Consider the following 24147-nt stretch of genomic DNA (forward strand, 5'->3'; position numbering starts at 1 on the left):
TTAGTGCTGGTTATGTTGAGATTAGTAGATAAAATAAAAGGCATGGTCTGTATTTTGCCCCATTGCCACAGAAATGCATATTTTCAGCCAATCCTATGCTTAGTAAAGTAACTTAAATAATGGAAGAAATAATGAATGAATACACAAATGTGGAGTAAAACACACATGCATCTGATGGCCTATGAGATTCTAAATGCTCTAGTCTGCTTTATCATTTCTCTAAACACAGAAGTGGAACTTAGACATAACTCTTTACCAATAGATATATTTTCACAATCATATTTTTAAAAAGAAAGACTGACGTTTAATATCAAGTCACAATGTGTGTCTTCTAAATAAAGGATCTTGGGCAAGTGTTCACATATTTAAAGCAGGCTTTCTCAACTTGAGCATTATTGACCTTTGGTACCAGATAATTCTTTGTTGTGAGAGATTATCCTATGCACTGTTGGCAGTTTAGTAGCATCCTTGGATCTACCCACTAGATTCCTATAGCACCACCCCCTTGTGTTGTGACAATCAAAAATGTACAAACATTCCCAAAGGTCCCTTGAGGGTCAAAATCACCCCCTCATTTGAGAACTATTGCTTTAAAGCCTTAGCTGATAGTAAGACAGTCTTAAAGCAAAGATAGTCCCCAATAATACAGTAATGGATATAAAAGGTCATTGATCACATATGTTATAACTTGGAAATTGGGGAGTGTTGGACGATTTTCAGCTCAGTTCTCTGAGACTAATCAGTATTATCATGCAAAGTATTTTCAAGTGTTCCCAAGGATGAAAATTGGTAAATTTACCGGAATATAATCAGCCTTACATCACCTACTCATTGAGTATTCCTTCCCCCCACCACCCCCACATTGGTCTTTTTTTTTCAACCATAAACAGTTTCTTGAGGTCATAAGCCAGACTACTCTGCTTAATCAGTGTTCATTCCCTGCTCCAGTACTGGCTTGGTGACTAGAGGTCATGTAACAAATGGATTGGCACCATCTTTCAAGGCCATCTGTCTCTGGCCTCTTGGATCAACACCAGGTGTTTAGTTGAGTACAATAACTTAAGCTCTTCCATTTTGAAGGTGTGAAGATCAAATTATTTAACCTGATATTCTAAAAGCAAAAGGATTATTAAAGAAGAAGCAAGAAGTCCCTGTATGTGATTTCACAGTTAGTATACACATGTTTATCACTAATTGCAGCAGGCGCAGCACAGATAGGATTTCCACTTTACCAATGTTGGATCAAATTTTTCCCTGGGGAAAGACAGCCAATGGCATATCCATTGCATGGTTTACCTCTCCATGCCTCGTATGTGTTCTCTGCAGAACTGATGGCTCCTTCACCTAGCTTCATTTACTTATTCTGGTTTAAACAAGATTAAACAGTAGCATATTTTCCTCCTTAATTTCTTTGTAGTTGCTGATTTCTCTTTCATCTGTCTGCGTATTCTTAAAATTCTTAAGCTTTTGCATGTTGTATATTTCTCTCCTAGGCTATCTTCCTAGGTTTTATAAGTACTAAATTAAGGTCATGAGGACCCATTCATTCCATTTATCTTCTTCTCAAGATTGACTTCTATTTGAGCCTTTGCTCCTAAACCTAAGTTCCTTATCCCTTAAGAGTTTGAGTCACATGACCACAAAGCAGGGAGCTCCAGGTATTTCCAAAGTCATTTTTTTCCCTGGGATGGTTCTAAACCTGCTAGACACCTGTCCATTCTATTCTTGGAGTCATTGTTGATGACACATGGGTTTTCTCTATATGGTCTTCTCCATTGACCATGAAATATGAAAGCTCTAAGACCTCTTATCTTGATGCTCCCTGCCCTGCAATTTTGATTGGAAGTGCAAAGCTCCTGAATGGGGTACTTTAGGAAAGTCAACAGCCAAGATATAAAGGAAATGAGTCCTCAGGGGTGGGACACCCATTCTTTTTCCTCTTTTGAAAAATTATCTCTTCTCCTTCAGTTGCAGGACAATAAATAAATAAATAAGGGAATTTCTAAGCCAGACCTGCAAATTGCTTCAAACATCTGTAATCCCTTTTTTTAATGTGTCTAAAAAACCTATAACTATTTGGGTCATGTTGGGTGTTATTTTAATAGAAAATATTTTTCCTCTTCAAGAATATTATTGGAAGAGTGTATTTATCACCTAAATCAAAACTAACATGTTTTTCCCATATACAAGGGAGGTGGAAAAATCTCTTGCCAAACTTCCATGAAGAAGACTTTTCCAGACTTTCCATTCTGAAGCCAGTTTCATAATTATATACCAATACTATTGATGAAGAATTTCATTATTTCTCCTTATGAGATAATATACCAACATGTGAATGCAGATGATAAACTATGAAGATGCAAAAATGAAAGTTAGTATTTTAAGGTATTTGTTATTTTTTTCTGCAATTAAATTCAGAGTAGAAACTAAGTGGCATGAAATCACACACACGGTAGCAAAATTACCAAAAAAATTAAAAAGAAGAAATGCTCACAAAGTCAACAATCACGTTAAAATTCCTTTTTGCTGGGTTAGCTGAAAGACCATGGAAAAAAAATCCACCTGCCACTCAGTTTAATTTCTTGTGTTTAGAGCTCTACAACATTCTGTGTAAAACTAATCAATAAAAAGGATTTATGAAACCTTGAAATAGAACAGTTGAAAGGAGGAAATTATAGTCAGTTTTAGTTATTAAAGATTTTCACCACTAAATTTAGTATAAGGGAAACGTTATACATCTTTTTTAGCTGAAACAGGACATTTATCAAGCACATGGATTGGGGAGACGATTGTGCGTAGACCCACTGTAATGTGTCTTTATTTGTTGCTCACCATTTATTGTTGGCTGTAGCAAAGTCGGCCCAAACAGAAGAGAAACAGGGTTGGAAAAACCGTGTTTAAAAAAAAAAAAAAAAAGGCAAGACACAGTAGTGAACTATGATCTAGACATGAGAGGAAAAAAACTGTTTGTGAATTCAGGTCCAGTTCATACTAAATAGCTTTGTTTGACTGTATTTTTAAAAGAAAGAGGGCAGGAAAGAAGAAAAAGAGGGAGGGAGGAAGTGAGCAGGGGAAGTAAGCAGACTCTCCATCCCTCAAATGGCTTTTTACTTTATGGGATCAAATATAGCTCTGATCATATCAGAAACCAAGTCGTTACTGATTTTGTGTTTATGTTTGCATATTTGCAGGACCATGGGCATTTCTGGAAATAGTTGTACCGTGGACTAAGCAACACTGTTGCTTCATGTAGAATTTTGAGAGACTGCCTCAAGGAACTTGGTATGTGGTCTTGAGACTCTTACTTAGATGCATTTCTTAGCAGGGCAATTTGAGAAAATTCAAGAATTTGGCTTTTGTTTGATGAAATACAAATGACAGATGGAAAATTGCCGTACTTTGAAAAGAAAAAATGCAATGATGCACAGAACATAAGATTGCCATAATAATAATGGCACTTAGCGTTTACACCCCGAGTTCTTCATCAGCAAAGTACTTTACAAACAACTAATTAAGCCTCATAATACTCCTGAAAGACAGGTATGGATCATTACTGCCATTCTACAGATGGAGAAAATGAGGCAAAGGGGATAAGTATCTTCGCCGAAGGCTATTGGAAATAAACAGCAACACCTGGATTAAGGTCTAGGGACTCAGTCTTGTGTGGGTAAAGGACCAGGGAATAGCATTCTTTCAACCAAAACAATTAGGCCCTTCAGGATAAATATCTTTCCTTTTGAAAAGATTAACCTGTTATTCAGTTAACGCTGATTTTCTTTTAAATTGATATGATACTTGCCTTCAGAAAACATTAACCTTTTTCCTTTGTTGGGCTTATTCATTCTTTATTTCATTCATCTCACTGTCTCCACAATTATCCTCAAAGAATGCCTTTTCTGAATGACTGGGTAACAGGGCCTTTTACCATCAGTGTCACCTAGTGACAAAGCATTGAGTCTCAGGTTTTGTTTTACATTCAAGTTGCAATTCTTATCAATGGGGCTTCCTTTTAAAATTATGATTTCTCATTTCTGGTAGGTAATAATTATTGGCAATTTCAAAATTCTATACTACCTGAGATGAAAAAAAAAAGGTAGGTTTTATTCTTTTGTACTAGTTAACTCTCTTAATAATTCTCCTGAATCCCCAAATTATTGTTCAAGATATAGAATGTCACCAAAGAAACAATTCCCAGCATGAAAACAATCTCACAGATTGTTTATTTTTGTGTTACTGCTGCTTACCTTTAGAAGTCGCCCAAGTTTTAATGAGTGTTTTGCTGAGTTGGAAACACATTATGGAAAGTTGCAGAAAATTTAGGACAAGTTTCCTTTTCTTTCTCTTTGGAAGATCAATAAGGTCAATGACCATGTTTTCATATATACTTATTTGTAAATTCCCAGTCCCTATGACCTTACACACCGACTGAGGGAATAGAATTCGAAATAATAAGAGTGAGCAATGCACCCACACTGCTATGGGAGGTAAATGTATAATTAAATCATATTCTGTCTAATAAATATACTGAAGAAATATAAAAAGGAACAGAGATTGCTTTTTTCTGCTTATATATTGAAAACAGCACATATTTATCAAACTTCTTGGGATTTGTACATGTGGACAGCATTTGAAGAATATTCTAGAAAGTGAAAATATCATGATTTACCCAGTCATTTATTTAATAGCCTATAGTTAGTATGATTCCAACTCTTACCCTAACACACAATATCTTAAATATCATCATTTATAAGTTTTGTTCTAACTCTTATTATTTTATACTTAATCTAAAGTTAAAATTTTACTGCATTTAAGTATGTTAATTATTCTAATTCTCTTTCTACTAGTTACCAAAAGCCCTTAGAAAGTTCGACAAATTACAGTACTATGTCCAAATGTATATTTCTCCTCTTCCTTAACCTTTGGCATTTTTGCATTCTTATTTTTTTCAAATAAAGTAATTCATTTAAAATATTTTATAGAATCTCATAAATAATTAGGTACTATACATACTGGTATTATTATAAATTTCATTATTAACTATGATATATATTCTTGTCCAGGTGTTAGAAAAACTAATGGTATTTTGTTTTATGGATGCTTAAATTTGTCTTTGTTTCATTTTCAGTGAGTTGAAAAATGCCCTATATTTATTAATCATTTCTGTTTCTTTCATGGATTTTCTTCTTATGTCTTTTAATTATTTTTAATTGGGGTACTTTTCACTCTATATATTTTAAATATCTTAAATATAGTCATAATATAAACCTGTTGTCCTTTTTTGTTTTAAATATTTTCAACAATTTGCCTTATGACTTTCTTGACAAAAATTTAACATTGTTAAGGAAATATATTGATGTTTTTAAAATCAGTATGTCAACCAGTATTTTTATACTTAGAATAACTTTTCCCAAAGTTTAATCTCTGAAACACTAGGTTTTGAAAAAGTTTCATTAAATAAATCAAATTATATGGCCTAATAAGTTTGGAGGAAGTGAAGATGTATAAATTTAAGTGATTTTCTTTCACAATGTTGTGCTCTTAGGAAGTCGATATGCACTGAATTTCCAATGAGAGAATAGAGTATACAGCCTTTATAGAACATATTTGACCATGGATCCCTATGTTCATAAAGCATTTCATAGGACTAATGCTTCTTAGAAATGTGACCCTATGTAGAAAATATTTGCCTGTCGTAAGATTGTTTTCTTGCCTTTTAGGGCCACACTGCAACATATGTAATTCCCAGGCTAGGGATCGAACTGCAGCCACAGCTGCTGGCCTATACACTGCCATAGCAACATGGGATCTGAGCTATGTCTACAACCTACACCACAGCTCCTGGCAATACTAGATCCCCAACCTACTGATCGAGGTCAGGGATTGAACCCATATCGTCATGGATACTAGTTGGATTCCTTTCCACTGCACCACAACAGGAACTCCCCTAAGATCATTTTTTTAAAAGTTAAACCGGCTGAGGCTCCATAGCTCAGGGGTTAGAGCACTGGTTTCATAAAAAGCTAAACCATACATACTTTCTTTCAGTTTTTAAAAGCCTTATTTGTGTATTTATTTTTTCCATAAGGTGTATATTTAATGTACATATACTATAGGGTGGGGCCTTAACTTTCTTTTCACCCAGTAATCAGTTCTACCAGAACCTTTTGTTTAAAAACCTGCATCTTGTAATCATTTGGTTCATGGTACACTCTCATTTTTGCCATGATATAATTATTATGTATATATTTAGTGTGTTGAAATACTATCTGTTCTATTAATCTTACTGTAATTTCATGAATCAGAACCACAGAGTGTTTTAGCATAGCAATATACTTAAACATCTCTTTTAATATATTTAAATATGTGATTTATTTTCCCCATAATATTCATAGATATCTTTACCTATTTATTCTTCCAAATAAACTTTAAAATTATTTTATCATGGTCCTAAGTAACATTTTATTAATCTTATAATTAATTTGAAAACAATTTGCATATTTTACAAAATCCAGTGTTCCATTATGGAAACACAGTTTCTATCCCTATTGTATTGAAGTTTTTATTTATATTGCTTAGGAAAGTATTTTTATACTTCTCATACAGATTATGTGCATTTCTTAATAAGATATTACTATTATGTGAATAGTACCTTTTCTCATTATGTACTCTAATTGGTTATTGCTGCTATACAGGAAAACTATCAACTTTTGCCATTTAATTATTTATCCAATCACTGTAATGAACTTTAACATTAATTCTCAGAGTTTTGTCAATGATTCCCTTGAGTTTTCTATTTAAATAGTCATAATGTCTGCAAATAATGACAAAAACTTGCTTTCTCTTATTTCAGCATTATATTTTATTGCCTTGACAAGGGAGTTCATGCAAGCATTCTTGTTTTTAATTAAATATAATTTTGAATCTTTTTAAAGATAATTTAAAAAATATAGTAATGGTTCTTTTATTTCTAATTCTGTAGGAATTTATTTTTAAAATTTAGAAATGAGGGTCAAATGCTGTTGAAGGAATTTTTACCAACAAATAACAGCTAAAGAAATCCCGAGATTTCTTCTTGAATATATCTCTCTATCCACACACACACACACACACACACACCCCGTGTGTGTGTGTGTGTGTGTGTGTGTGTGTTGTATTACAAATTAACATATTTGGTTGAATATGTCATATGTACAAATACATACACACATATATATCTAGTGTTACCAAAAATTTGTCTTTCTGGTGCTAAATTCTATCTGGTTGCAAAATAAAGCAGCTTCCTAGAGGCTGTGTCTTACTGCTTAATGCTGAGGCTGTCACATAATTTTCTTAAGTGGTTTCAGATTTCTGTAATAAATTATTTTCAGATCTTCCTTGGGCCTCAGAATAATGTTCTCTTTACCTCTTTTGATTGTTTTTATTAAACACTGTATTATTGTTGTTTTCATTTTCTCCTCCTTCCTGTTCTTAAATCAGAGCCATCCAGGATCTTGCCATCGGACAAGATATCAATTTCCTTTGAAGGTACTTCTGGTCCGGCAAGTGCTAACTGAATCACCTTGGTACTTGACATCGATGACTGTCAGCATAATAAATGTCTGGTAAGAGTTTATCTGGTTCAGTTCTTCTGGACTGGAGTGGAACCATCTTCCAACTCCATTGTTTGAATCTCTGGCACCCCAGAGATGAAGAACAGGGAATTCTATACTGTACTCTCAGAGCTTCTGTCTACAGACCATTTATGATTCCACACCCACAAGATGATGATTTCAGGATGCAGTTTCATGTGTAAGCCTGCCCCACCTGCACAGCTGAATTGTATTCTGTGTATTCTGTGTGTGGATGTTCCAAGTTGTATACGGTAGAGTTGTCTCTGAGACATAAAGACCAATGTTCAAGGACCAGAGAGAGTCTTCAGGAACTAAGGGTAGTCTCCAGATGACATCCAGCAAGGAACTGGTTTCTGCCAACAACCTGAGTGAGCTTGGTAGGAGAGTCTCCCCTAGGGCCTCTATACAACCTGACCTGCCAACACCTTGGTTTTGGTCCTGGGAGGCTCTCAGCAGAGAACCAGCTCAGTAACACTGTGCTGGGATGTCTGGGCCTTTCCTAAGTGGAAGATTCTTAATTTGTGCTGATGAAAGCCACCCATTTTGTGGTGTTTGGCTCATATTGCTGTCTGAAGGCTTTCTTTGTCTTCTCCTGCCCCCTTCATTTTCACAGGCATCACCTCCACCTCTTGCAATTAAGAAAAAAAATACTTGAGAGAAGTAAGGTTGCATGATGAGAGTGCCTTGATTTCTTAAGAAGCAACACTTTCACATCATAAGGGTGCCTGCCCCAGTGTCCTGTTAGATAGTGAACTGGAGTCTCTATACTGCCTGTGTGCAGTGAGGAAGAAATGAGACGTCTTCCTGTTGTGTTTCAGGAAACAAACAGAACACCTTTGTTGTAAGAAAGAAGTTGGAAGAGACCATTAATTATTTAATTATTTTTCTTATCATCTTCCATTGCTTTATTATCCTTATCTTTCAATTCATATTTTATGTGTTTTTTTGAAGTATAGTTGATGCACATGACTATAATAATTAAACATGTAAAATATAAGGATTCACATTTTAAGTTACATTCTGTTTATACTTATAAAATATCAGATATATTCCTTGTTGTCACAAAATATATGCTTGTCCCTTATTTTATACATAATAGTTTGTGGCTCTTAATCTCTCTCCCTGTATTACCTCTCCCCCTTCCCTCTCCCCACTGGTAGCCACTAGTTTTATCTGTATATCTGTGATTCTGTTTCTTGTTATATTCATTAGTTTGTTGTAGATTTTTTTAGATTCCACATAGAAGTGATATCATACAGTATTTGTCTTTCTCTGTCTGACTTATTTTATGTAGCATAATATCCCTTGTGTCCATCCATGTTGTGCAATGTTATCCATTCACCTATGGATGGACACTTAGGTTGCTTTGATATCTTGGCTATTGTAAATAAAGCTGCTGTGAACCCTAGATTGCATGTATCTTTTCAAGTTGTTGTTTTTGGTGTATTTTGGATGCATACCCATCAGTAGAATTGCTGGTCTTTTGGTAGTTCTAGTTTTAGTTTTTGTAGAAACCTCAGAAATGATCTCCAGGGTGGCTGTATCAGTTTCCATCCAGATCAATGCTGTACAAGAGTCCCCTTTTCTCCACATCCTTGCCAGCATTTGCTATTTGTGTTCTTTTTGATGAGAGCCATTCTGACAGGTATGAGTTTGTTTCTCATTGTGGTTTTGATTTGCATTTCCCTAGAGACTAGTGATGTTGAGCCTTTTTTCATGTGCTTGTTTGGCCATTTGCATGTCCTCTTTGGAAAAATGTCTGTTCAGGTCTAAAAATATGGAACGCTTCATGAATTTGTGTGCCATTCTTGTGCAGGGGCCATGCTAATCTTCTCTGTATCATTCCAATTTTAGTATATGGCTGCCAAAGTGAGCACCCAGTTTATATTTTAAATTTATAAATTAATAGTGTGGTATCAGAGTGTTCTAAAAGGCTTCTTAATAAAATGTACCATAGAAGAGCCTTAACACACCATAATCCCACTGTTCCCATTTTACAGATAGGGAAATACAGGCCTATAGGCCTGAAATACTTCCCAGAAAGTCATAGGACTTGGTAATTAGTGGCAGAGCCAGAAATGCATGAGAGGAGTGAGCAAATGAAAACTAATTTTACTCTATATTTACTCTTTAAAAAGTAGTTATTAACTTTTAAAAATATATGTAACATAATATTATTTTTAAATTTTTTTAAATAAATATTGGGTATCAGTTAAACATTTGATCTACGAATGCTAAAACATAGCCTGTCTTCTTAACTTTACCTCCAAAAAGGTGACTTTATTATGGGCAAGGAATATAAAATGAAGTTAAAGATGACATTAGAGCCAAGAGAGCATTTAAAGCTGAAGGGAAACTGGTCATGATTTAACTTGAAGATAGTAAAGTATAGGCACAGAAATTGAGTAATCAGATGTACCCACCTTCAAGGAAGTAAACAAATTTTGTAATAAAAGAGTATTTCCTCTACTAGTGAATATAAAACAATTTGTAACCTACTTTATGTTACTATAATAGGAGCATCTAATGATAGTTCCATTTCATTTTCATACTCTCTTTTATCTCAAAACCTCCCCAGGATACCTAGAAATATTAATTTATTAAGTCATTCAAAATTACATTCAATCAGATAAGGATAGACAAGATCACCTCACTCTACTCACATTTTTAATGGGCTCATCCCACTAAATTGAGACTCACTAATCTACTCTCCACATTTCACAACCATATCGAGATTTTTTTTTTAATTATTTTTGGCAATGCCCATGATATGCAAAAGTTCCTGGGCCAAGACTCTAGCCCAAGCTACAGCAGTGACAATGACAGATCCTTAACCACTAGGCTACCAGGAAACTCCTGATGTCTATATTTTAGAAAGCTCTTCAGTTATGTAGAGAGGTCCTTTATAAAATTAGATAAAAAGAATCACAATGTTTGTATCTATTTCACATGGAATGTAAGCATGATTTGATCAGAAGCCTTTTTTTTTTTTTTTTTCTTAGCAAGCATACAGCTATAGCCATTGCAGAATTATCTCTATTTCTGGCTTTCTCTCTGTGTCTTCAAGCTGATGCCACTGTTTCACTGTTTCATACAGAAAGCTCATCTCCAATCACTGTATCTGTGCTAGTTAGAGCCAGGGGTTACCAACTCTCAGTGGGACATATTCGTACTGGAATTATTAATAATGTCCACCTCCTTCCTAACCTTTCTCATTTCTGATATACAATACTCATCTTTCTGAGCAAGTGAGTTAACCCAGTACAGACAGTTTTATCATCTAGTTCTGGTGATGTTCATTTTTGGTTTTGTTGCTTAGGTTTACAAAGACAATGAAAGCAGTTTTAAAGAGCATGGATATAATATCAATGGCACATTTATCTCAGCTACACAATGGTCTGGATTTAACAATGACTGTAAACGTTTCAAGGGTTTGGGGCTGGCTGACATGCTGATGTTACACTTTGGTAGCTAGTTTTCTGAGTAATATGCCCTTAGGCAAGAAGTGGTCCAGAAGTATACATGAGATATCTATAAATTGAATAGTGAAAACTATTCTCATAGGTGATTGACTTACAATATCCAGATATCTAAATTTGGTTCATATCTGAAACATTTTCCATAACATCTTCTTATATGTGCTACATCAAATTGGATTATTGGTAAAGTTTCAAAACACTTAGTCTTGAATTTTGTTCTTAGAAATTGAAGATGAGGGAGTTCCCATCGTGGCTCAGTGGTTAACGAATCTGACTAAGAACCATGAGGTTGGGGGTTCGATCCCTGGCCTTGCTCAGTGGGTTAAGGATCTGGCGTTGCCGTGAGCTGTGGTGTAGGTTGCAGACGTGGCTCGGATCCTATGTTGATATGGCTCTGGCGTAGGCCGGTGGCTGCAGCTCCGATTCGACCCCTAGCCTGGGAACCTCCATATGCCATGAGAGTAGCCCAAGAAATGACAAAAAGACAAAAAAAAAAAAAAGAAAGAAATTGAAGATCAGTATATATACATAGCAAATATCAACAAAGAAAGTAGAAAGTTACTTCTTTTCAAAATTGATATTCCCTGGATTACAGAAATAACTGTTGTCTAAGTGTAATTTGGGCTTCCCTTCCAAGCACTGATTCAGTAATACTCAAGTTATAAATTTTAAAAGAATCATTGCAAGTTTTAATTTTGTAAGTGAAGACCAGAAAGTATTATTTAGTTTCTTTGGAAAAGTAAATCTACCTGAACATTACTCTTAAAATCAATGAAGTGGCTGTTCTTAGAGCAATATCTCATACTTGGTTGGTCCTGAAGCATTTACAGTTTGAGTATATTGGATGTAGAATTGAAAATTTCTTTTATAATGAAGCAAATCTTGATGAAACTGTTTCTCACTTCCCTCAGTGCTCATTTTGGCTCAGCTGAGCTCTTCCAGATTCAGAGTAAGATGAGAAATAGGCCCAGTGCTGTTACTAAAGTAGAATCACTAATTTTTAAAAGTTGTCAGTACTTCTTAAGGAACATATTATTAAATCAGCAACAGAGTACTGTACTTGTAATTATAAAGTAATAGCATGTTCTTGGGGTAGCTGATTGCTTATAACACATCAAAATCAAGTTTAAAAAAAATGAAGAAAAAAATAATTTAATTGATGGTATATGGTCTGAAGGTGTATTTCCAGGGACTCAGAGGAAATTGCCTGAATTGATTATAAATGCCAAATTTCATTAAAAACAGATCTCTGGAGAATATCTTCACAAAAAGCAGGCAGAAGCTAACTCACTTTAGATTCATTCTTTCAAAAATCCTTTACTGAGTGTCCACTCTGTATATGAAGAGATTTCAAACAGACTAGGCTTAACAACATCTTCCTTTTTGGCTATGCCTACCGCATATGGAAGTTTCCAGGCCTCTGAGCCACAGCTACAACTTCTGCCACAGTGGGAACTCCCAACATCTTATTACTTCCATTTCCAATAAAAATTTTGAAACTCTGTCATCACATACAATAAAGAACTGTTTGTTTGGGAGTTCCCGTTGTGTCAAGGTGGTTAATGAATCCGACTAGGAACCATGAGATTGAGGGTTCAATCCCTGCCCTTGCTCAGTGGGTTAACGATCCAGCATTGCCATGAGCTGTGGTGTAGGTTGCAGACGCAGCTCGGATCCCGCGTTGCTGTGGCTCTAGCATAGGCTGGCAGCTACAGCTCTGAATAGACCCCTAGCCTGGGAACCTCCATATGCCGTGGGAGCAGCCCAAGAAATGGCAAAAAGACAAAAAAAAAAAAAAAAAAAAAAAAAAAGTTTGATGTTTCCATTTTGAGCTACTTGTTGGTGGGCATTGTTATATATTTTGAAGTGAAATTGTAATTAGAGTGGTTTTTAATCTATTAATTTCAATTGTCCATTTACTGTAATGTAGGCTTCATGGCTTAAAGTTCAAAAATTAATTTTAACTTCATGTCTGACAAATCATTCATGTTAATTCCAGTTCTCCTCAATGCCTTGAAGATCCACAGACTTGAGAGATTCTCGATAACTCTAAGGATTATAGATAATTTAGAAAGGATTTATCCTATAGATACTAAATAATATGACACTATATTATGATAAAAGCAATGTAGTACATATTTAAGACGGTGGGCTCTACAGCAAGTCTTGCTGAGATCAAATCCTTTGAAATATGTGCTTTGGGACAAGTTAATTACCTCTTTATGCCTCATTTTCTTTGTCTGTAAAGTGGGGTTTATAATAGTGCCTAACTCACTGAGTTGTTTCAGGATGAAGTGAGTTAACACATATAAAGCTTAGAACAATAATTGGTATATAAAATACTCAATAAGTGTGAGTTTTTAAGGGCATTCCTCAGAGGTGATGTGAACATAGATTCAAAAACTTTCAACAAAATAACAGCAAACTGAATCCAACAATACATATAGGGACCATACACCATGATCAAATGGGATTTATCCTAATGAGGCAAGGATGGTTCAATATCCACAAATCATTCAATGTTTTATACCACATTAACAAATTGAAGAATAAAAATCACGTGATCATTTCAATAGATGTCAAAAAAGCTTTTGATAAAATTCAACACCCATTTATGATGAAAGCTCTCAACAAAGTGGATATAGTAGAAAACATACCTCAGGATAATAAAGGCCATGTATGGTAAGCCCACAGCTAATATCCTACTCAGTAGTGAAAAGCTGAAAGCATATCCTTTAATAGTAGGAATAAAATAAGGATGCCCACTTTCACCACTTTTATTCAACATAGTATTGGAACTCATAACCACAGCAAGGATGCTTTTTCACACAAGAAAAATAAATAAAGGAATCCAGTTTGGAAAGGAAAAAGTAAAATTGTCACTCTTTGCCAGTGGCATAATACTACACATAAAATTCCCAAAGAAGATACCAAAAAATTATTGGAACTCATCAATGAATTTTTTAAAGTTGGAGGACAAAAAATTAATATATAGAAGTTTCCATTGTGTTTCTATACACATTATATTCACTAACCATAAACTATCAGAAAAATAAATTAAGAAAACAATTCCATTTACAATTGCACCAAAAAGAACAAAATACCTAGGAATAAATCTAATTAAGGAGATAGAAGACCTATACTTGGAAATCTATAGACACTGATGAAAGAAATTGAAAACAACACAAAGAAATGGAAAGATATACCTTGCTAATAGATTGGAAGAATTGATGTTTAAAATGATATTACTAACCAAGGAAATCTACAGATTCAAATGCAATCCCTATCAAAATATCAGTGGCATTTTTCACAGAACTGGAACAAAAACTTCTAAAATTTGTACAGAACCACAAAAGACCCAGAGTAACAAAAACAATCTTGAGAAAGAAGAATAGAGCTAGAGATATCATGCTGCCTGATTTCAAACTATACTACAAAACTATAGTAATCAAAAACAGTGTGTGTACTGGAGAATAAAAAACAGACACATAGATCAATAGAACAAAATAGCACAGAAACGAACCCACACTTATATGGGCAATTAATCTGTGACATAGGCGGTAAGAATATACAAGGGGGGGGAATACAGCCTCTTCAATAAATGATATTGGGAAAACCAGACAGCTACATGCAAAAGAATCACACTGGACTACTCTCTCACACCATGCACAAAAACAAATTCAAAGCATACTGAAGATTAAATGTAGTATTTCAAACTATAAAACTTCTAGAAGAAAACATAAGCAGTATGTTCTTTGACATTGACCTTTGTAATACATTTCGGTTACATGTCCTCAGGTAAGGGGAACAAAAGCAAAAATAAATGAATGGGACTTCATCAAACTAAGAAGTTTTGCACAGTGAAAGAAACTATCAACAAAATGAAAAGGCTGCTTACTGAATGGGGGCAAATATTTGCAAATTATATATCCCATAAGTGGTTAAAATAACCCATAAGTAGTTAATACCCAAAATATACAAAGAAGGAACACCTCTCAACATCAAAAAAGAAATTTTTAATTGCCAGAGGATCTGAATATATATTTTTGCAAAAAAGACATATAGTTGGCCAACAAGCACATGAAAAGAAGCTCAGCATCACTATCATCAGGGAAATGCAAAGCAAAACCATGAGCTATCCCCTCATATCTGTCAGGATAGCTATTATCAAATATGCAACAGATAGCAAGTGTTTTTGAGGATGTGGAGGAAAGGAAATTCTTGTGCTCTGTTGGTGGGAATGTCAATTGATGCAGTCACTTTTGAAGAGAGTATGGAAATTTTTCCAAAATTTAAAAACGAAAACTACCATATGATCTAGCAATTTCACTAGTAGGTATTTATCCAAAGAAAACAAAAGACTTGCTAACCTCATGGTTGCCACAAACCTTCAACTTGTGAAAAGCACAATATCTGCGAAGCACAATAAAGTGGCATGAAATGAAGCATGCCTGTATTTGCAATCCCACCTTCCCATTGGTGAATCAGTAACTGTGAGTGGAGGGAAGGTAGATGTTAACATCAGAACTGATGGAGTGGTGCAACATGCCTTGTCTTGAGCAGCCTCAGATTGACCTCAGTAAGATATTCTAAGAGTACCTACAACTAAAATATGCCAGGAGACTTTGCTTTAGTTTTCCTTTTCAGTTTGCTGCTTTTCTATTCAAAATGTCTTCAGATGGTAATCCATCATTCTGGTCATTCTCCTACTCAATGTGCCTCATACTAATCACTTAACTCCGTGATGCTCTAGGCACTGAAATCCTTAAAAATTAACTCCTTTATGGATTCCTCTCTGAGTGTCTCATGGAACAAACTCTACAGTAAATAAATTCATTTTTCATTGAATTTTGAAGCCTGCAATTAATTTACTTCATCTCAAACTATTCAGTTAAGCTTTATTGTACATATTAGTTGCGCTTGATCTTAAAATCTTCAAAAATAAAGCCAAGGAAAACTACAGATCAATCTGGTTAACTCAGAATATTCATTAGGAAGATTCTGTAAGAAAATGCAGTATACTATAAAATAAGACACAATTAGGTATTGTATGTAGTTCAACCAGATGGAAAAGTTCTTTAATAACATAGCTAATGCAGGAGTTCTTTTGTGACATAGCAGGTTAGGGATCTGGCACTGTCACTGCAGCAACTTAGGTAGCTGCTATGGCACCGGTTCATTCCCTGGCCCCAGAATTTCTACGTTACGCTGGCGTGGCCAAAAAAAAAAAAAAAAAAAAAAAAAAAATACATCTAGGAGTTGCCTTCATGGCTTAGCAGTTAACGAACCTGACTAGGATCCATGGGGATGCGGGTTTGGTCGCTAGCCTCGCTTAGTGCGTTAAGGATCTGGCATTGCCATGAGCTGTGGTGTAGATCACAGATGCAGCTCGGATCCCCCATTGTTGTTGCTGTGGCGTAGGCCAGCAGCTGCAGCTCCGGTTCAACCCCCAGCCTGGGAACTTCCATATAGCCGCATGTGTGGGCCTAGGGAAAAAAAAGCAAAAAAAAAAAAAAAATCTGATGCCAAGATTCATCTCATCTCTCTAGTCAGATTCTGTGAATGGAATTATAATTTGAGGTTCCAGAAAGTGAAAAAATGATGTCTTCAAAATTGCTGAACATTACAATATCAAATGGTTGAAATGACACTTGAGAAGTTATTCAGGCCATACTTAAAACATCCCAGGCAAATGAAAATGTACATGAACCTTAACTGTTAAAGAAGCCCCATATCTTCATAGCCAGAATGAATGAATACTCTCATTCCACAGGACAACAGCTCTTCACCATCTGTAACATTCCTGACTGTCCAAGAAATTCATAGGCTAAAATGGCCTCCTGGGAGAACTTTCCTATCAGCCACTGAGCATGTCATTGCCCTCACATATTAGCTTTCAGGACGTAGACACTGGGTTTGGGATTGATTCCATTCCCCAGGATTTCTACAAAATGAGTTCCGTTCCTCCTGTTGTCCACTTGGTAGCAGAGGCACAGACATTTCTCCTCATGGACAAGAGAACAGAAGAGGATTGAGTATCCCAGAGAGCAATACATCAGCCATGAAAAAGAGAGTTGTCCAAGATAAAATATTTTTATTTTATGGAAGATACTAAATATAGTTGATGATTAAAGATTTGCTACTACGTTGTAGCAGGTTCTTTTTTTCCCCTCCCGTTTAATTAGTTTAGAGTGATAAGAAGGCATCCCAAAAAGACGGCTTGAAGATTTGTTATTTTAATTAGCCAAGTGTATAAAGAGGAAAACCTTCCTCTAACATGAGGAAAACTGAAGGCAACTTAAGCAGTATCAACAGGAGATAAGACCATCTTACCAACAACCCGAGCCTAAATTAAGAGTTTTATGGGCTAATGCAGACTCATAAAACAGCTGAAATGTTCTGTGCCTTTGTACGTGAGAAAAAAACCACATTCTGCATCCCAGCAAAGCCAAGTACTGCATGGACTGTGTACTGAAGCTCCTTGACTCCTAACTTCCAAGGGTAAAGAGAAACACCATGGCAACTGCCCCAAATGTGTGCATTGTGTATGTCAGTTAAGAAATGATACAGAACAGAAAAACCATTCAAAGAGAAGGGGGAGAGAAGTAAAATGTATTTTTGTATTATCAAACCACAGTATTTAGAAAGAACTTGGCGTTTCATATGGCTAGAACGTCAAATAGTTCACATGATTCAAACTGAATTTTATGTGCATAATTTTAGATGGATTATCATAGACATGTTTTTCAGATTTGGCCCAGGTTTCCTTTGGCTCAGATGTTTTAAGTGTTTTTGTGTGCATGGCATCTGCATTGACATCGTGCTGTGTCTATTTTGTGATCTGTTATTAGTATTATCAATTGGAACACAGGCAAACTTTCATAGGAAATGAAGGCGAGGAATGAAAATCGTCAATATCTTTTAACTGTTAACCCAGGCCTGAGGTAGTCTGCATAAGCATCTGCTCTGCATTTCTAGAGATAGCTGTTTTTCTACCTTCGCTCTCTAATTACACCTTCTGGGAGTCAGGAATTTGTACCATTTTGCCCTTCATTTGCATCATCACAGCAACTCTAGCCTTCATGTCCCTTTGCCTGATAAGTTGCGGGGTTTGGGTTTCTGCTCACTGATTATTCAAGCCAGGCTCGCCTCTCCTTGGAAGGCTCCAAGGACGTTGCTATTCTTCCTTCAGGCTTACAGCACACACTTGAAAAGACCCGTCTTGCCTTCCATCCTGCTCAAACAGTGGTGCACGACATTGTCTCAGCCCAGTTTCACCTTTCCAAAGACAGGGGTGTGCCTACATGAGGGCTAACAGCACAGACTTCTTGTTGGAAGCTGAATACATCCTGGCGTTCACTTGAGAATTAACCCTTGAGAAGCATGCCTTGCAGCTTACCTATGGGTCTGGCTTTCAGAGCAGACTCATTATTTTTCCCTATTTGGCAGAAGTTGTAAGGTATTCAGTGTCTAGGGCTATATGAGTGTGCTTCTCCGTAAACGTACATCTAGGGCATTTAATCAAATATGTGTTTGAAGTGCCCCATTGATCATAAAAATGATGCTTAATCTAGAATTTTTTTAGCTTATAAATTCCTACATGGACGTTACATGGGACTGCTCTAAAAACTATAAAAGCACTGAAATTGTAAAGAAATCAGGTTGATGTAGTGCAAAATGAAGTCTTTGGGGATGGTCAATTAATTATCTGAAAATTTACATAATGTAAATGTTTAAACCGGATGATTTAACCGAAACACTTAGATCACTGTGGCTCTATACTTGAGTGATTTAGAGAACTCAAAGCAAAGGGTCAGAGAGTCACATAAAATCCATTCCCCTGTGAGGGTTATGATTAGGTTGGATGTGATCCTCCTCAGATTTGCTTTTTTAGGTACTTTTGAAGTTAGGGGAAAATTTTCCGAAGAAACTGTATTTGACCAAAATGATTTTTCTCTTCTGTATCATTTATTGTAAATTAGGAAACTGCTCAAATTTGGCCTAGAATCTCCAGTCATGAAACTTTCCTAGGAACTGCCTCACTGTTGATCAGAATTAAGAAGGAGAGAATGAAAAGAACTCCTTCTGTCCAAGAATTGAACATGTGGATAAATAATTAGGATAGAGCATAATAATTTCATCAAATGTCACCTTAAAATTATTTCTAGTATACATTCGCTTAGCACCTTTGCAAGGTAAATACACAAATCAAGTATGCTAGAATCTAATGCATTGTAATGATCTGTGATCATAATTTAACAAACACACAAACATCATGCATAGGCAGCATATTTCTTAGAGGTTTCACTAAGATTAAGCAAACATAGTAACATCAAGGAAAAAAAAATGATTGCCTGATGCTAACAAACTTAGAGAACGTTTCAGGTGTTTGAAGACAATTACTGAGGCCCAAATAAGCCTTTTCTTCTTTGTCCTAAACACCATTTTTCTCTAAACTATTATACTATGGGACGTTTCCTGAATATTGGACTTAAAGTACACTCTCTTTTCATCAGGCTGTTGTGTTCTTTGCCATATCGTTAATTTTCTGTAGGAAGAGTTATTACTTTAGGAACGTATCTTACAGCATTCCACATAGATTGTAAGCTGGACCTGGTATGGACCTAAAACTGATTTGACAATATCTCAGAGACTCAGGATAGGGCAGTGGAAAATCATTAGGTCTGGATTAAGTGAGGCTAATTCCGTTGAAGGGAATCTTTAGGAAACTACCAATGGCTGAACTCGAGACAAAAGAAGATATGTTGGACTTAAGACTTCACATGCTCTTTGGGAAGTAAAAAGTGTTAGTAAAACCATAACCATATATTTGAAGTTTATATATACTCCAGGCCTGGAAAACTTTTGTAAATTAATTTTTATACTGATTAAACCCATATTTCAGAGTTCCTGTTGTGGCTCAGTGGATAAAGAACCCGCTTTCTCTGTGAGGATGCAGGTTCAATCCCTGGCCTTGCTCAGTGGGTTAAGGATCTGGCCTTGCTGCAAGCTGCACTATGGGTCACAGATATTGTCTCAGATCTAATGTTTCTGTGGTTGTGGTGTAGGCCACAGCTGCAGTTCCAGTTTGACCCCTGGCCCTGGAATTTCCATATGCTGCAGGTGCAGCCATAAAAAGAAAAGAAAAAAAAAATTCAGGAAGTTTTGATTACTGAATACCAATCAATAGGGAAATGGCTAAAGTTTGGTAAATAATTACAGTGGACTACATGGACACAGAAAATTGCTCTGTCACACCTTAGGGATTCAGAGCTCTCCACAACCCATTTTCAGAAGTGGAAAGAGAGCCACAACTCTACCTATAGAAGGAGGAACATGAACTTCGATGTAGAATGAAGTCAGTTTTCACTGGCAAATACAAAGGTGTTTATGAACTAATTCCAACCAACCACTGGTTGAGGTCTCCTGGGCACTAATTCTCTGTGGCTTCCATCCTTCTATCTGTGGGCACAAAAGACCTTCTCTTCATGATGCAGATGCTGGCAGCTAGAAATCAAGGCCAGCATGCTTTAAAATAGTTCCAAATGGTATGGAGGATCCTTAAGAAATTAAAAATAGAACTACCAGCAATTCCACTTCTGAGAATATATCCAAAGGAAACAACAAAGACGAACTCTAAATACCATACTCACAAGTTCGTAGCAGCATTACTTATAAGAGCCAAGGCATGGAAACAACCTAAGTGTCCATTGATGGATGAGTGGATGAAGTTGTGATGTGTTATATACATATATATAATATGTTGTGATGTAATAGTTATATAATAGCTTATAACTTAGCCATAAAAAAAAGGAAATCTTGCCATTTGCTACAACATGGACGGACCTTGAGGGCATTATGCTAAGTGAAGTAAGTCAGAGAAAGACAAATACTGCATTATCTCACCTATATGTGGACTATTTTAAAAAATGCTTCTGGTAAAAAGAATCTGATTTGTGGTTACTAGAGGTGGGATTGGAAGGAGGGGCAATTGGATGAAGGCAGTCAAAAGGTACAAATTTCCAGTTATAAGATAAACAAGTCCTAGGGACTTAAGGTACAATATGATGGCTATAGTTAACATTGCTGTATGGTATGTATGACATATATTAAGAGAATAAATCCTAAGAGTTCACATCACAAGGGAAAAAAGGTTTTTTTCCTTTGATTATAGCTACATGAGATGATGGATGTTAAGTAGGCCTATTGAGTTATTAATTTCACAATATATGTAAGACCAACTATCATACTGTACACCTTGAACTTATATGATGGTGTACATCAATTATATCTTCAGAAAAAAAAGGTTTGTTCCAATGAAATACGATGGGACACTGCCAGTATCTGCTAAAGCAGATTGTCACTTCTAATAATAATTTTGTAGGGTAATACTAGCTTTGAGTATATAAACTACAAAACTTCAGGGCTCAACCAATGAAGTTTATCCACACTCATATAAAAGAACATTATAGTGCTTCTAGTTGGCGGGCAATTTTCCTCCATTTGTTGGGTTTTGCAAATGAAGTTCCCAGCATCTTTTGACGCAGCTATCTAGCAGTGCTTCAAGTCCTCCGCCCCCAGGTAGTGGGAAAGGAAGTGTGGAGAAAGGAAACCTTCTTGGTTCAGAAGGGACCCCCACATCATCTTTGCTTATGCTTCATTGTCAGGTACTGGGTACAAGGTACCATTTTGGCTTAGATATGCAGTCTGAGGCTGGGCACTTTCTTTCCAGCAATGACTCAAAGTTACAGGACTCCAAACCTTAAAATCACATGTAAGAAATACATCCACTTTGAACACTGTGATAAGAGACCATCAGAGAAGCCCACATAGGATTAAACTGGATCCAAATTTGTCCTGATCTCTTTGATTTGCCCACAGCAACCTTGGACTCAGCACATAGTCATGCTTGATGTAATTGGGATTCTTCCATAGGAGAAACTGAAATAGCTAAGCAAACACATTTTTCAAAGTTGTGTGAATGAACATTGCTCTGCATACTTGTTCTAAACCTTGAAGCAGAATATTATACACAGAACTGAATTTCCATATGTAGAAACTGTAAAATTGCTATTTGCAAGTCATGTTCATTTGTATACCAGAAACCTGCCAGCAATGCACCCAAAATTCATTTGTAGCTGCTATTTATAGCAATATCAGCATTCAAGTTTTTATGTAAAAATAGAAAAGTGGAGCTACGGGTATAATAGTAGCTAACATATTTATTCATTCATACATGAATGTTTATTTGCTCCTTGTAGAAAAATATATTAGGACCTATATTTAATATTCAATAGAAGAAAATTGTGAGGACTAAGGGAAAGCTTAAAGTCAAATATCCAAATAAGAACTGGAGAAACATATTAATTACTATATAGAATCTTTCCAAATATCTGTGTATTTGATGTATGTCAACAAAAGTCAAGAGTCTTATGTGCCCAAAAGCCATACTTCACTTTTAACCACAACAACCACCACAACCATAACTGCTCAGTGAGCCAAGATCTAGATGAGAAATGGTTCACTGGGCATAACCTGGGAGCTCTGTTTATACAGATGTTGGCAAACAATTTCCAAAGGGCAAGAGTGAGGATTGCCCAACTACATAATCAGTGAGTAAATTATGGATAATTGTTTTCTTGTCTGGATATTGTTTTCTTAAACTATACTTTTATAATTAGAGGTAGAGTTGAGAGATGCTTCCAGTTTCAGTCCCAACATATGATGAAAAGTTACTACTCTCATCTTGACAACAGCAAAAGAGCTTGACGACCCAAAAGTCAGCAACTTTTACTGGACCCATCAGAGGGCTGAGGTGCCCATGCAAATCACTGTGTCAAAATATGGAGAGACAGGTGCATCTAGAGAGATACTGAGCTGAGACCTGCTTACCTGGGAGTGGAGCAGCTAGAGCCTTGACCCAGGCAAAACATTTAAAGGTAATCTTCACCAATTGCCAAAGGCTGAATGTCGACTGGGGTAAAAGTGAGATTTCTGTAGGTCCAGTCTTCCAGGAGCCCCATACTTTCCTAAGCTCTCCCTTCAGGAACTCCTCTAGCTTCTCCCAGAGAAGATCTGAGAGAGACTGTGAATTATACTCAGAACCTTCTCTGTAACAAAAGCCTTCTCCCCAAGATAAAAACTTACCATAGCACAATTCTGAAATGTTACCCCAGCTGGAGGAAGATAATAATTGCCCACTGTATCCCCACTCCCTGGCCTTTCTGTCTCACTTGAGGAGAAAGAAAAACAAAACAGAGTAAACAGGGACAGGCTTTAAGAAAATAGATTGGGGACACTGTAGCCAGAGAAAGGAATGGGGAAATATGCTTTCTTACTGAGAGAGGGACAGAGAAGTTGTGTAGGCCATGGCCCTGAGACCTAATCATAGGACTCCAAAATGCTCACCAGCCTTACTCCACTGCGATACACTCCTGTTTAATAACAATGGCCATAGCTGAGAGCTGCAAGGTGAAACCTCCCTCCTAAAAAATACATAGGAAAGTCCCAAAGCCAAAAAAAAAAAAAAGGACAAAAACAAGGACACTAGAGGTATTTGAAGCCTCTGGTATCTATAGCTGTAATAAATATTAAACACAGATCAGCTCCTAGCTAAATGAACATAAATCTTCATACTAAAGGCATATTTCCCTCAGTTCTTACTAACCAATACTATATGTTTAGATTCAACAAATAATTACAAGTTATGCCAAAAGGCAAGAAAAAACATTCTGAAGAGACAAAACAAGCATCAAAACTAGATTTAAATATGACATAAATAGTGAAATTATCAGATGGGGAATTTAAAATATGTGTGATTAATATAAGGACTCTAATGGGAAAAGTATTTGAGATTCAGGAGCAGATGGGGAATATTGTCAGAGAGGTGGAAACTCTAAGAAAAAAATTAAAAACAAATACTGGAAATAAAACGCACAGTAGCAAGAATTAAATGTACCTTCAACAGAACCATCAGTAAACTCAGCACAGCTAAGAAAAGAATGAATAAACTTGAAGATAGGTCAATTGAAACTTCCCAAACTGAAATGTGAGGAGGA

The 24147-nt window shown here is 36.0% G+C and overlaps 2 protein-coding genes and 1 non-coding gene across 25 annotated transcripts in view; 1 reads left to right on the forward strand and 2 right to left on the reverse strand.

The window, feature by feature from the left end:
• LOC102160801 (uncharacterized) overlaps positions 1–24147 on the forward strand; it is a 1256521-nt gene that overhangs the window by 992852 nt on the left and 239522 nt on the right. For 9 of the 23 annotated variants that reach the window (XR_014806239.1, XR_014806258.1, XR_014806240.1 and 6 more), the window contains 2 exons: positions 3192–3282; positions 7477–7601. The gene's annotated coding sequence lies outside the window, so the exon portion shown is untranslated. Of the gene's footprint in view, positions 1–3191; positions 3283–7476; positions 9019–22845; positions 23029–24147 lie in introns of those variants that run through there. The other 14 variants (XM_084960967.1, XM_084960938.1, XM_084960917.1 and 11 more) reach the window with 4 other exon arrangements.
• Positions 1–24147, reverse strand: part of LOC106508906 (uncharacterized) — a 352985-nt gene that overhangs the window by 5285 nt on the left and 323553 nt on the right. The gene's annotated exons all lie outside the window — the stretch shown is intronic.
• On the reverse strand, positions 9382–9489 carry LOC146406126 (U6 spliceosomal RNA). The gene has a single exon (XR_014833211.1). It is a non-coding gene; the product is annotated as a U6 spliceosomal RNA (small nuclear RNA).

Source organism: Sus scrofa, chromosome 1, assembly GCF_054392235.1.
Source record: "Sus scrofa isolate SSC_HxYL_T2T_F1_AM1 chromosome 1, Sscrofa_HxYL_maternal_Yorkshire_Landrace_v2.0, whole genome shotgun sequence".
Lineage (NCBI taxonomy): Eukaryota > Metazoa > Chordata > Mammalia > Artiodactyla > Suidae > Sus > Sus scrofa.